General features: G+C 44.0%; 2 long non-coding RNA genes across 4 annotated transcripts; one reads left to right on the top strand and one right to left on the bottom strand.

The window, feature by feature from the left end:
• Positions 1–355: 355 nt before the first annotated feature.
• LOC138681896 (uncharacterized) lies at positions 356–2,691 on the bottom strand. The gene is made up of 2 exons (XR_011322106.1): positions 2,098–2,691; positions 356–1,809 (listed from the first exon to the last, which is right to left on the bottom strand). It is a non-coding gene; the product is annotated as an uncharacterized lncRNA (long non-coding RNA).
• Positions 2,691–6,071, top strand: LOC104316233 (uncharacterized). 3 transcript variants are annotated; one of them, XR_011322095.1, is made up of 3 exons: positions 2,691–3,117; positions 3,902–3,974; positions 5,770–6,071. It is a non-coding gene; the product is annotated as an uncharacterized lncRNA (long non-coding RNA). The 3 variants fall into 3 exon arrangements; XR_011322101.1 differs by lacking the exon at positions 2,691–3,117 and adding an exon at positions 3,127–3,277; XR_011322104.1 differs by lacking the exon at positions 2,691–3,117 and adding an exon at positions 3,129–3,326.
• Positions 6,072–10,287: the final 4,216 nt, after the last annotated feature.

Below are 10,287 nucleotides of genomic sequence, written 5' to 3'. Positions count from 1 at the left end.
CTGGAACACTGTTATTGGTGTCGCAAATCCAACATCAATTGAAGTTCAATCTGAAAAAGCGCAAGCCGTAGCTCTTTAATCTGTGTGGGCAATCACCCCACATCAGGTTATCAAACCCAGAGTAACATTAGCTGAAGGAGCTGGAGCAATGGTGTGTGTATTACTGGAAGGAGACAACACTCCTGTTTTTCTCCCTTATCACAGGTTGGCTCATCATGCTTTGTAATCTTGTACTAGAAGCACATGCCCTGGATGCATTTCTGCAAGATCAACATGTAAATACTTGGATTTGGTTGGCCTCTACTGTAACTAACTCATCTGCTTTTTCTATTGTATCGATTAACAGCTGCAGGTCTTTTGACAATGTGTTTTATTGGCATGCCAACTCCAGTGGCTGTATTACAGAACTATACTGTGTTAAGTGCTTTTGATATTAATGTTCCTCATTGCTATTTTTTCTGAGTAGGTAACGGCTGTATGCCCAGAAACATTACAAAATCAACTGGCGGTGGGCTATCTCCTTCTTCTACACCATAAACGCTGCTCCAGTCTTGAAGGCATGCATTGCTCCAATATAACTGATGAATAGCCATTGAACATCTCCAGGATGTAAGGCGTCCAATGAAACAATCTACCAGTGGTGCCTGGCAGGCTGAGCGGTTTAATTCCCTGGCAGAATGGGTGGGACACCTGATTCAAACCACTATTGTAGGGATAAGTTTATGCCTTTTTCTATATGGGTTCATTACGTGCCCCTACATTACCCTGCCCTACACCCTGCAAGCCCAAGCGGACACCTCCAGCTTTACCAGCCCCAGCGGAAGTGGTCCCTTGAGTGAGGGAGCGGAACGTGGGATAATAACGGACGATTGGCGAGGAGGATTGTAAACATGCTGAAGTGACTTGCAGCTGGGGTGCAGAAGAGCACATATATCGTCCCAATTGCTATTTATCCTCACGTGCTTGACAAGTAGAACATCTGTGTTTAGGTAATGCAGGCCTGCGATATTAGAGGCACCCTGTCGAACACGCTTTAGATTCCTGTCCTGCTGTGGGAAGGATCGAAGCACAGTGGTACATTACGCCTGCGCGAATCCCTGATAAACTGGTGAAAACAGCAGGGGCGGCAGCCCCCTAGCACTGGCTGAGCTCAGCAATGCCTGTGTCCCCACTCGTCCGCCTGCGCCCGGGTATCGGGGATCCCCCAGCTGGTGAGGTAACGACAATAAATTTACTCTTTGCATTTCATCCGCGGTTTTGCAGTTGTTCCTGCGTCCTGCCCGTGCCGGCTTGCACAGTCGTCGTAACTACCCCAACTGGCGCTTCAAACACCCGCTGCTCAAGGAGACACGCCAGCCCCACAGCGAGTCAAGTCCAGTGTCCCATCTCACTGCTGCCGTCACAGCGAAGCGCTCCTGCCCAGAGCCCAGCGGGGCAGCGGCACCCGCCGTTTTCCAAGGTTGCATTTCACTGGGAGAACAGAAAGTCCAGGCGTTCATCGTTACCTGGGTGCTAACCCCATGTAAGAACCGAGCCAGCAGCCCTCCATTCATCCTCCGAAAGGTGCGTGCGTTTCTGGAGGCGGAGGACGGAGTTTGTTCAGGCTCGACTCTTCTGGCACCTGCCCCGCCACAAAACGCACAGCGGCTCTGCAAGTCGAAACGCCGGTTTAATTAATGCTGCAGCATTGAGCAAGCAAAGTCTGTTTGAACGGCCAGTGGTTTTTCAGCTCCAAGCCCATCCTGCACGGGCAAAAGGGCTTCCAAAAATCCTTCTTGCAACAGCCCTCCTGTGAACTGATGAGCGAGTCTGGGGAGAAACATACAAATCGGCACATAAAACCGCTATGAGGTGCAGCGCCTAAAATCCTTCCACCTGCCGCTCCCGAGGGAAAGAAGACTTATCCGAAGGGGGGACTGACCCCCTGAGGCTGCCGGGCTGTTCGGGTACCGGCTGCACCGGCGACAGCCCAAGGCGGCGCCGCCCGCCCGGAGGAGAAGGGAGAGAAAAAAAAGTTTTTTTTTCCTTTAAAACTCCACCGGGACGCGTTCGACACGCGCGACTCCCAGGAGCGCGAGCCGCGCGTTCAGCACCCACCTCGCGGGGTGTCGCGACTCCCGCTCGTTCCCGGCCTTTATCGGAAAACGGGGCCGGGAGGCGGCACCGGAGCGGGGGCTCGTCGGGGCTGCTGGGCTGGGCTCGCCCCCCCTCCCCTCGCCTCCCCTCCCCTCCGGTCCGCGGGCGGCCCCTCCTTCACATGGGCGGGCGGCGGCAGCCATGGGGCGGGCCTGGGTCCAACGTGGCGGCTGCCGCTCGGTTGCCGGCGCTGCCGCGGCCCTTCCGCGCTCTGCCGGTGTCGGGCGGGGCGGAGAGGCGGGGAGGATCCCGTCTTGTGGCCGGCCGGCGGGCGGGGAGGGGCCGTGGGTGGTGCGAGCGCCGCCGCTTGGCGGGCAGCCGGCGTGGGGGGTGTGGGGGCGAGCGCCGCGGTCCCTGGCGGCGGGAGAGGCGGTGGGGCAGGCGGGGGGGCGTCCCGGTCTCCGGGCGGCGAGCGGGGGGTGGCTCCGGGCCGAGGTGTGGGCGCGGAGCGGAGGCCGGCTGGGGACGAGCGTTGGCGCTCGGCAGAGCCGCGCTGATGGGCTGCGCACCGGCGGCACCGAGGCGTTCTCGGTGAAGGGAGCGTGTTCCTGCGGCCGCAGAAACCCGCGGAGGTGCTAGCAGCGGTAGGGCGTGCGAGGAAGCGTGGGGTTTTAATGCCTGTTGTCCTGCCTCTTTTGTTTTCCCCCCTTCTTTTCGTGTTTTTTACCAGTGCCCGTGGCAGTTAGGTTTTTTTGCCGCCACAACGTTAAGGTTTTTTGCTCGAAAAACGCATCTTCTGTGAAACAATCTCTTGTGCCTTTCAGTTTATTTTTGTTTTTCTTTGCAGAGCTCGTGGACAGATGCATAGGTTCACGCATTTGTATTGTGATGAAGAGTGACAAGAAGTTGTTGGAACGCTTCTAGGATTTGATGACTCTGTATCCTTTGACGGAAGCGTTTAATGCTGTCCGGTTTATGCTCCAGCTCAGTTATGTTACTGCTTTTGGGAGGTTTGAGTTCACCGGATAGAAGAGCCTTTTTGTACAGGTCACTTGTATTATTCTGGTTTTTTATTTTACAGATAAAATCACAGCTCAGTATAAAATGGAAATAACTTTAAATAGTTTTATTTTAAAATTTGGGGCCTTATTTTCCTTGAAACTGGATTTTCAGGTACAGTGATAGAAGACGTTACAGAATTGTAAGTATTGTTCCTACCTCTTGTTTAGTTTCCTGAGGAAAAATATTGTGTAAGATCTATAAGCAAAGTGTTTTTATATTTTTTGAATACTTGCCAGCTGAATGGTTTGCACCTTGGACTTAAACTATAGAGGGTGATCTATTCAGGACAGCCATGTCATAGAGTAGCTGTTGCATGATTTATACTTGTAATCAGGTTCCTAATTTGTAGCCTCAACTTTGTGTGGATTGTGTGTTGAACTTCCTGGTAGTTTGTTTGCTTTTACATTTCCTTAAGGTCTAGGCAAAGATTTAGAAAGTTAGCAGACTTAAAGCTAAGTTTTTATTACTTTGTTGTGCCATGTTGCTATTCAAAACCTATTTTGAGGTTTGCCAAGATGTAGAGGGTGAATCTGTATCCTTATGTGTACTGAGCAGAAAAGTACAACGGATCTTTTTAGTTGCCAGGTAGCTTTCTTTATCCAGGTGGTCAATTTATCAAGATTACGCCACAGTGTGGCCAGCTTATTTGTTAGTTCCAACAACTGTCATCTTAATGTAGAGATTTATGTCAGTTCTGTAATCAAAACTGGAATCGTTGTCCCTGGTTATATGTTCTTCCTTACTTTTTCTAATGCTGCTTCAGTGAGATTACACCTGAGGGCAGAAGAATCACAAAGCTAGACCAGATTTTGCTAAATGGAAATAACATAACAATGGTAAGTCATCGTTGTTAAAAAGCTGCATGCGTTTATTTTCTGTACCTGTAAATCGATCAGTAATTGAGTTCAACTACTTTAAGCTGTGCTTTCCAGACAGTTCCATTATATAAGGTACTTTTAAGTAGCTTCCAGGGCATATGTGTGTATGAATGATGCTGGAAAAGTGGTCTTATTGTCTTAGTTGGTATATGTTACAGTTTATTAAAAAAAAAAAAAAAGGAGCACAGCCCTAATTTTATCTTGGTGAATGTTCTTCTGGTCTTCAGGTGTGCAAGGGAATCACTGGCTTTGTTAAGCACTCCATAGGCTGGTTCATACATTGGCTTTTAACTCGTGAGTGTTTGCCTGCGTAAGTGTGTAGGTGGAATGCATCTACATTTCATCCATTATTGTATGTATAAATGTGTTTGTAGCAGTTTGGATGCTTACAAGGTTGTTAAGTTGTTTGGCAGTTACGATACCGTGTGATGCCCAGAGAGCTGTACCTTTACGTGCTCTGAAAAAAATCTGGAGGTCTGTTGGATTATACCAAATCAGAAGCACTATAATTTTTAGTTTATCATCTGCTGTAGATGTACTGATCTGTATGTAGATCAGTACTGAAACAGTAATTAAATGTGTGATTATGCATCCCTAAGCTGAATTCCTAAATACCACAGAAGCAGACCCAGAGTAGTTTTTTGCTTGTCTGCATAGATGGCTACAAAGTCTGGACTTCCTACGTAAGGGTATTCCTAATTTTGTGGGAAGAGGAGAGGAAGACCGACTTGAGTTGAAGTCAGCTCTGTGCGAACGAGAAATAATATCCATTTTGCTGTCTTACCTACCTTGCACCTCCTCACTGTGTGTCTGAGCAAGTGCCATCTTGACTTAATTTCTAAACCTTTTTCTGCTTTCGTTATTGTTCTGCCTCCTGAAAGGATAGTGCTTGTTCTGACTTCTTGTATGGGGTAAAATTACTACCATCCAGTTAAGTTGGTGGTATACTGCCCTTGAAGCAGAAGCCAGTGATTCTTAGAGTGCAAATTTTCAGTGAGATGTAGATATGTTTCTGTATTAGATCTTGTGTCTCTTTTGCAGACACATCTTGCCACGTCAGGAAGACTATATACTTTAGACTTTTTCTTACTTCAGTCCCGAAAGCAGCAATGCTCTTTATCTTTGGAAGTGCTCAGCTAATTATTAAGAATGTATCAGTAAAGACAATGGTTGTCCTCTTCTTTTTTCCCTTACTCATGTTTTTCCTTTTGTATTTATTTTTCTGTTGTTCAGTTCTTTACTTTCTTCCCAGGAAAATTACTTCCTGCTGCCTGTAGAAGGGTTCAGGCTCTTTATTAGTTTTTGGGCTCTGCTTAGCAATAGAAGTTGGAAAGAGGAAGTCAGCTTCCCAGTACAGTGACAGTGTGGGGAGGAATTGGCAATTGGAGAACTTCTTCATGAAAGGAAGGATGTTCTTTGTTGTTTTAAAAATGAGCTGTAGTGTTTCTAGACAGAATCATCTCCTTGAAGTGAATAACAAAGACAAAAACCAAAATGTATGTTATCTAGGAACTCCTTTGTGTTTTGTTAAACATTCTTTGTATTTTGGAGATTCTTTGTGGCATGTGCTTCTCTGGCAGTAACTGACTTCCTCTGTTGGGAGAGGAAGATAATATTGAATCTAAAACCCACTTTTGTGGTCTACAAATGCAGTCTCCATCTGCTGAAATGTTGTAGAGCAGGAACTGTCACGTATGGGTTTGTAAAACTCAAATCTATGGCACTAATACAAAATTGTCGTCTTCTTTTATAGCTGGTTCCTGGAGGAGAAGGACCTGAAGTATAAATTGACACAGTTGTCATCTGTGAAGACATGTTACATATATATATATATGTAATCTAAACAGAGGTTTTGGGGTATGGGTGTGGGTGGGTTTTGACGTGGGTTGTTTGTTTTGTTTACACACTCTTGCAGTTGACATTTCATAAAAGACAAGGATTTCCCCCTCAGGAAAGGTGCATTGCTAATGATAATGCTGATTTTCTAAGTTGCAATCATGACTTTCTTGTAAAGATGCACTAATTTTTTCTGAATAAAAGGCTTTCTTTTTGTTAGTTACTGTGTTCTGTGATGTAAGTGCACGAGTTAGTCTTGTAACTGGTTGATGGAATGGAAAAATAATAGTTATGTTCCAGTTGCTGTCAGTCTTCAGTTTTTCTACATCTGTTGCATTTGCTTATGGCCCAAATCTATATAAAACCCAAGTCGTGAGCCAAGAGATTGCTATTCTTTGCAGTACAGGCAGATACTAAGCTGGATCATTTGTTTAAGCACTGCTTTAGGCTGTGTGCCGTAGAATTCTGAAAGCTCTTCAAAGTGGATGCATCTGTTTGATGCTCAGCAGCCTTTGGTTCTGCTGGCCTTGAGGTTCAGCTCTCTTGGACTTCTTGTTCTTGGCAGGTGTACTTTCTTAAAGTAAAGACACTGTAGTGGTATTTGGCAAGTGAGGACACACAGACCAGGCAGACCTCGTTCGTGTCCGTGGGAGGGCGCGGGAAGGTTGGTGTTAAAACTTCTCATTCCTGTCAGTGGTGACTCCGCTCTCACCACTAAGCGGTGCTGTGTATCTATACTTAATTAAATTGGGAGCTGCCTGTGCCTGCCTGCTTGTGTAGTTCAGAGTAGTCATTTTAGAGAAAACGTTCTTTTGGCTGCATTTGTTCTCCTGTGATAGAAAAACTTGACAGCTATTGGGGTAACTACTACTTTAGGACAACTTCTATAAAGTAAGAAATTGCTGTTTTTATTTTGTCATGATGCACAAAAAAGTAACTGATTCTAAATCATGTCCACTGCAGCTTATGCTTCCGTAACACGCTACTCGGCTGATTTCTATGTGTAAATATCTTTGGGGAGGTGTGTGGATTGTCCGGCTCACAGTTCACAAATGAGTTTCACCATGTCTAGTAGTGCACGCAGGCAGCTCATGGGGGGTAACAAAAGCGACCCAGCCTTGGATTGCCTTGAGGCCCTGTCTCTCTGCAGAGACGACTCACTCATGGGGACCTGTGTAGACAGCTTAGCCCTGGGCTGTCTGATAAACCCTAAACTAAACAGGGCGGTGGCTGTGCCATTCAAAGAACCAAAACCTGAACTGAGCCTTCAAATCCCTTAACAAATAGTATCCCCTGAGTCTCAATCCAACCACTATTCAGTTGCCTGAGGAAGCAAGGTAAAAAAAAACCCAAACCTGGAGGGTTTCAGCTTCAGTTTCAAATGACAACCTTGTGTGTTCAAACAATCACAGACCAACAAAGGAAAGGTAAGGGGAAGCTCCACTCAGATATACATAATCCATTTAGGCATATGTCATAATCCACTCAGACATAGTCATACACACCATTCCACAAGTCAGGGGATAAAAACTCTTAAGATTCAGGTTGGAAATGGGGGAGTCACTTCTCCAGCTATACAGTTGGCTTGTGAAGGAAACCCTTCCCCCCCTTGATCGGGATGCTGGTCAAGGTAACTTCCCTGGGATTGAGAGCCCTTACCCACAGGGGTAAGTGAATATTGTTTATGCTTTCAGTTTGTAAACACGTGTGTGCTTGTGGTTGTCTGTGAATCACTTGTGGTTGTAATCGTGTACTACTCTTGCCTTAAAAAATTGCAATAGTGCATTCCTCCATTGTATCTGTAAAACCTGCAATAGTGGCGTGTTAAGCCTGTAAGTGAGGTTCAAATAAATCATTTGCTTGAACCTTGCAGTTAAGTCTGTGAGTGAAGTTCAAGTCGTTTGCTTGAACCTTGCAGTGAAGTCCTTTCCTGTCACAGGATGAATCGCAGGTGCCTGCTGTTACTATAGGGATAAGCAGGCTACAGTATGGGCTCACAGGAACAGAACATGCTTTGCCTTCCCATCACCAGAAGAACAAAGAAGAGCTGAAGAAGGGGGCTCAGGAGCAAGAAAATGCAAGGAAGTTGCTTTACTTGATCCTTTTGCCTTGCTTTATCTGACAGAAAAGCTGCCTTCTGCTGGCTGGGTCTTGGCTCAAAATACAGTGAGAACTTCTTGCTTTAGCCTGTTAAAGGGGAAAGAGACTCCCTCCCCTCTCCCAGGGAGCGTGCTACTTTTGACTCACTTGTTCTGAATATATGTTCTGCAGTTACAATATTTAGGTTGCATGGTGACAATCTATACCATTGACTCCCTGAATGTTTTTTCATTTCTGTCCCCATTTCCTTCTCCAGCTTTTTTCAATGTATCAATTAAAAAAAAAGTTTGTTGGTTTTTTTTTTTTAAACTTACATGAACATCATCTGTCACCTTTGGCCCCACTTTATTTCCTAGAAGTAAGTTGAGTCTTTTCATCAGAATACTTAAAACATTTCTAGCCAGTGCAGTACTATTGTGTTGGTTGGTTTTTTTTTTAATAAGTTTCTCTACAGGTTCTGGTGTGTGCACTAAATTTCTACTGCATTCAGTATTTTGAAAACAGTCTTCAGCTGAAGAGAGGTTTCATGCTTGGGAGAGAAAAAGAGCAGATATTGACTCAAAAGCAACTTTTCAAAGGGAAAGGTAAACTATTTTGTTTCTTTGGGGATTTTTATTTTGACAGCACAAACATCTTGTTCTCTCAGGATTTAGTTATCTCTGAGGAAAAAAACACGGTATTGCCTCACTTCCACCTTCCCTGGTTATGGATTTTTCACTGCTTTCAGAGGAAGTGCCAAGACTGTTATATTTTAGGAAGACATTTTAACTCATGACTCGGAGGTCTGCATACATCACTGTAAAGACAGTTTCTGTGCATCCAAATGCTGTTAATCCATTGAAATACAAAGATTTGTAACTTGGAGCTGAGGAGTCAAAGTATTCCAGATAGGTTTGGTTTACTTTGCATTCAGTATTCCTGTAGCCTGTTGCTTTGGAAGTGCAGGTAATAAGCTTTTCAATTGAATAAACAAGTGGTGGTGCTTTTTGTTTTTCCTCCCCTAGAAATCTAGTGCTTAACTATACTGCACTGTCCTGTAGAAGTTGTGGACACTGTGGTGTTCTCCAGAATGCTACTTAGGCTGCCACTACAAGTAGGTCATTTAAAATAATAACCTTAGACTTTAAAAATACATAAAACTTAATGATGCTTAAAGTTCAAGCAGGGTAGTCATCAGGTTAAAATAACTTCATGCTTATGACGTGCACGGTGATGGTTCCTTTCCGGTTTTGGGGGTTGTTTTTTTCTTCTTTAAGATGGCAGTTGTTGCAGTGATCTTTAGTTTTACAACATGGCTAACTGTCTTAGTATGGATATGGTTCATTTCTGCCTACTGTTTTAGTTTACTTGCAGGCATAGTTAAGAGCTCTTGGGAGTTGTGGAGTGTGTGTGTATATAGATATGTGTGTCTGTGTGTGAATATGTATGAAAATAATAAGACCTAAAGTGCCCTCCCCACATGATTAGTTTTTGCTGACCTGTATTTCAGTGTTACCAAGATTTTGAAGTGACCCAAGTATTGCTGTTGCAAATGTTTCCATGTTTGTCTAACTATTCTGATGAAATAAATAAAAAATCAAAACACTAAATGTTTTATTACATGCCCTATAACTATATCAGCTTTCCCTGTCTAATACCTATTTCTTTTTTCAGGATTCACTATATTTTTTTTTTTTACCATATGACACATAAAGAGATTTCTGGCTTACTGTTGGCTTTTAATAGATGTTTTATCCTTGGGGAATTGCCCAGCAATTAATTCATAGAGTTTGGAATTTAACTGAAGGACATTTTGCATGCCCGTGTTCAAATATTGATGCTAACGAGCCACCATACAGTTCATGTTCCTAGCTTTATGGATACTTAAAGATAGGCAATAGTGTTATTTTTTAATAATGCTTAACCTTTTTCTCTTTGGCAAGAACAAGCAAGTCTGCCTGGTTTTGTAGTACTTGCAGCTTTTCCTCATCATCAGATTTTAAAAAGGGGAGAACCAGTATCAAGTACATGGTTAGGATGGTGATTTTTAAAATACCAAGTTGCATAACAGTCTCAGGATGAACATGTGTGACTGGGTGTGAGAGTCTGTGGTGCAGCATTACTAACATTTGCTAAAAAAAGTTTTGAAGAATGAAGTGTTTGCTTTATGAACGATACTTGAGGACAAATTCTGATGCTGATAAAGTTTATTGAAAAATATGCACTGATTTCAGTGATTATGCAGGTTTGATTTCTGTTCATGCCTTAAATCTGAAAAGAAGAGAAACCTACATTTGAAGGAGGATTTTGTATGAAGGGTAATCAAACCAGTAACCTATTTTAAGAGTTACTTTAA

The sequence above is a fragment of the Haliaeetus albicilla genome, chromosome 2 (genome assembly GCF_947461875.1).
Source record: "Haliaeetus albicilla chromosome 2, bHalAlb1.1, whole genome shotgun sequence".
NCBI classification, from domain to species: domain Eukaryota; kingdom Metazoa; phylum Chordata; class Aves; order Accipitriformes; family Accipitridae; genus Haliaeetus; species Haliaeetus albicilla.
Note: the sequence above shows the minus strand (reverse complement) of the source record. Positions and strands in the feature narration are given on the sequence as shown.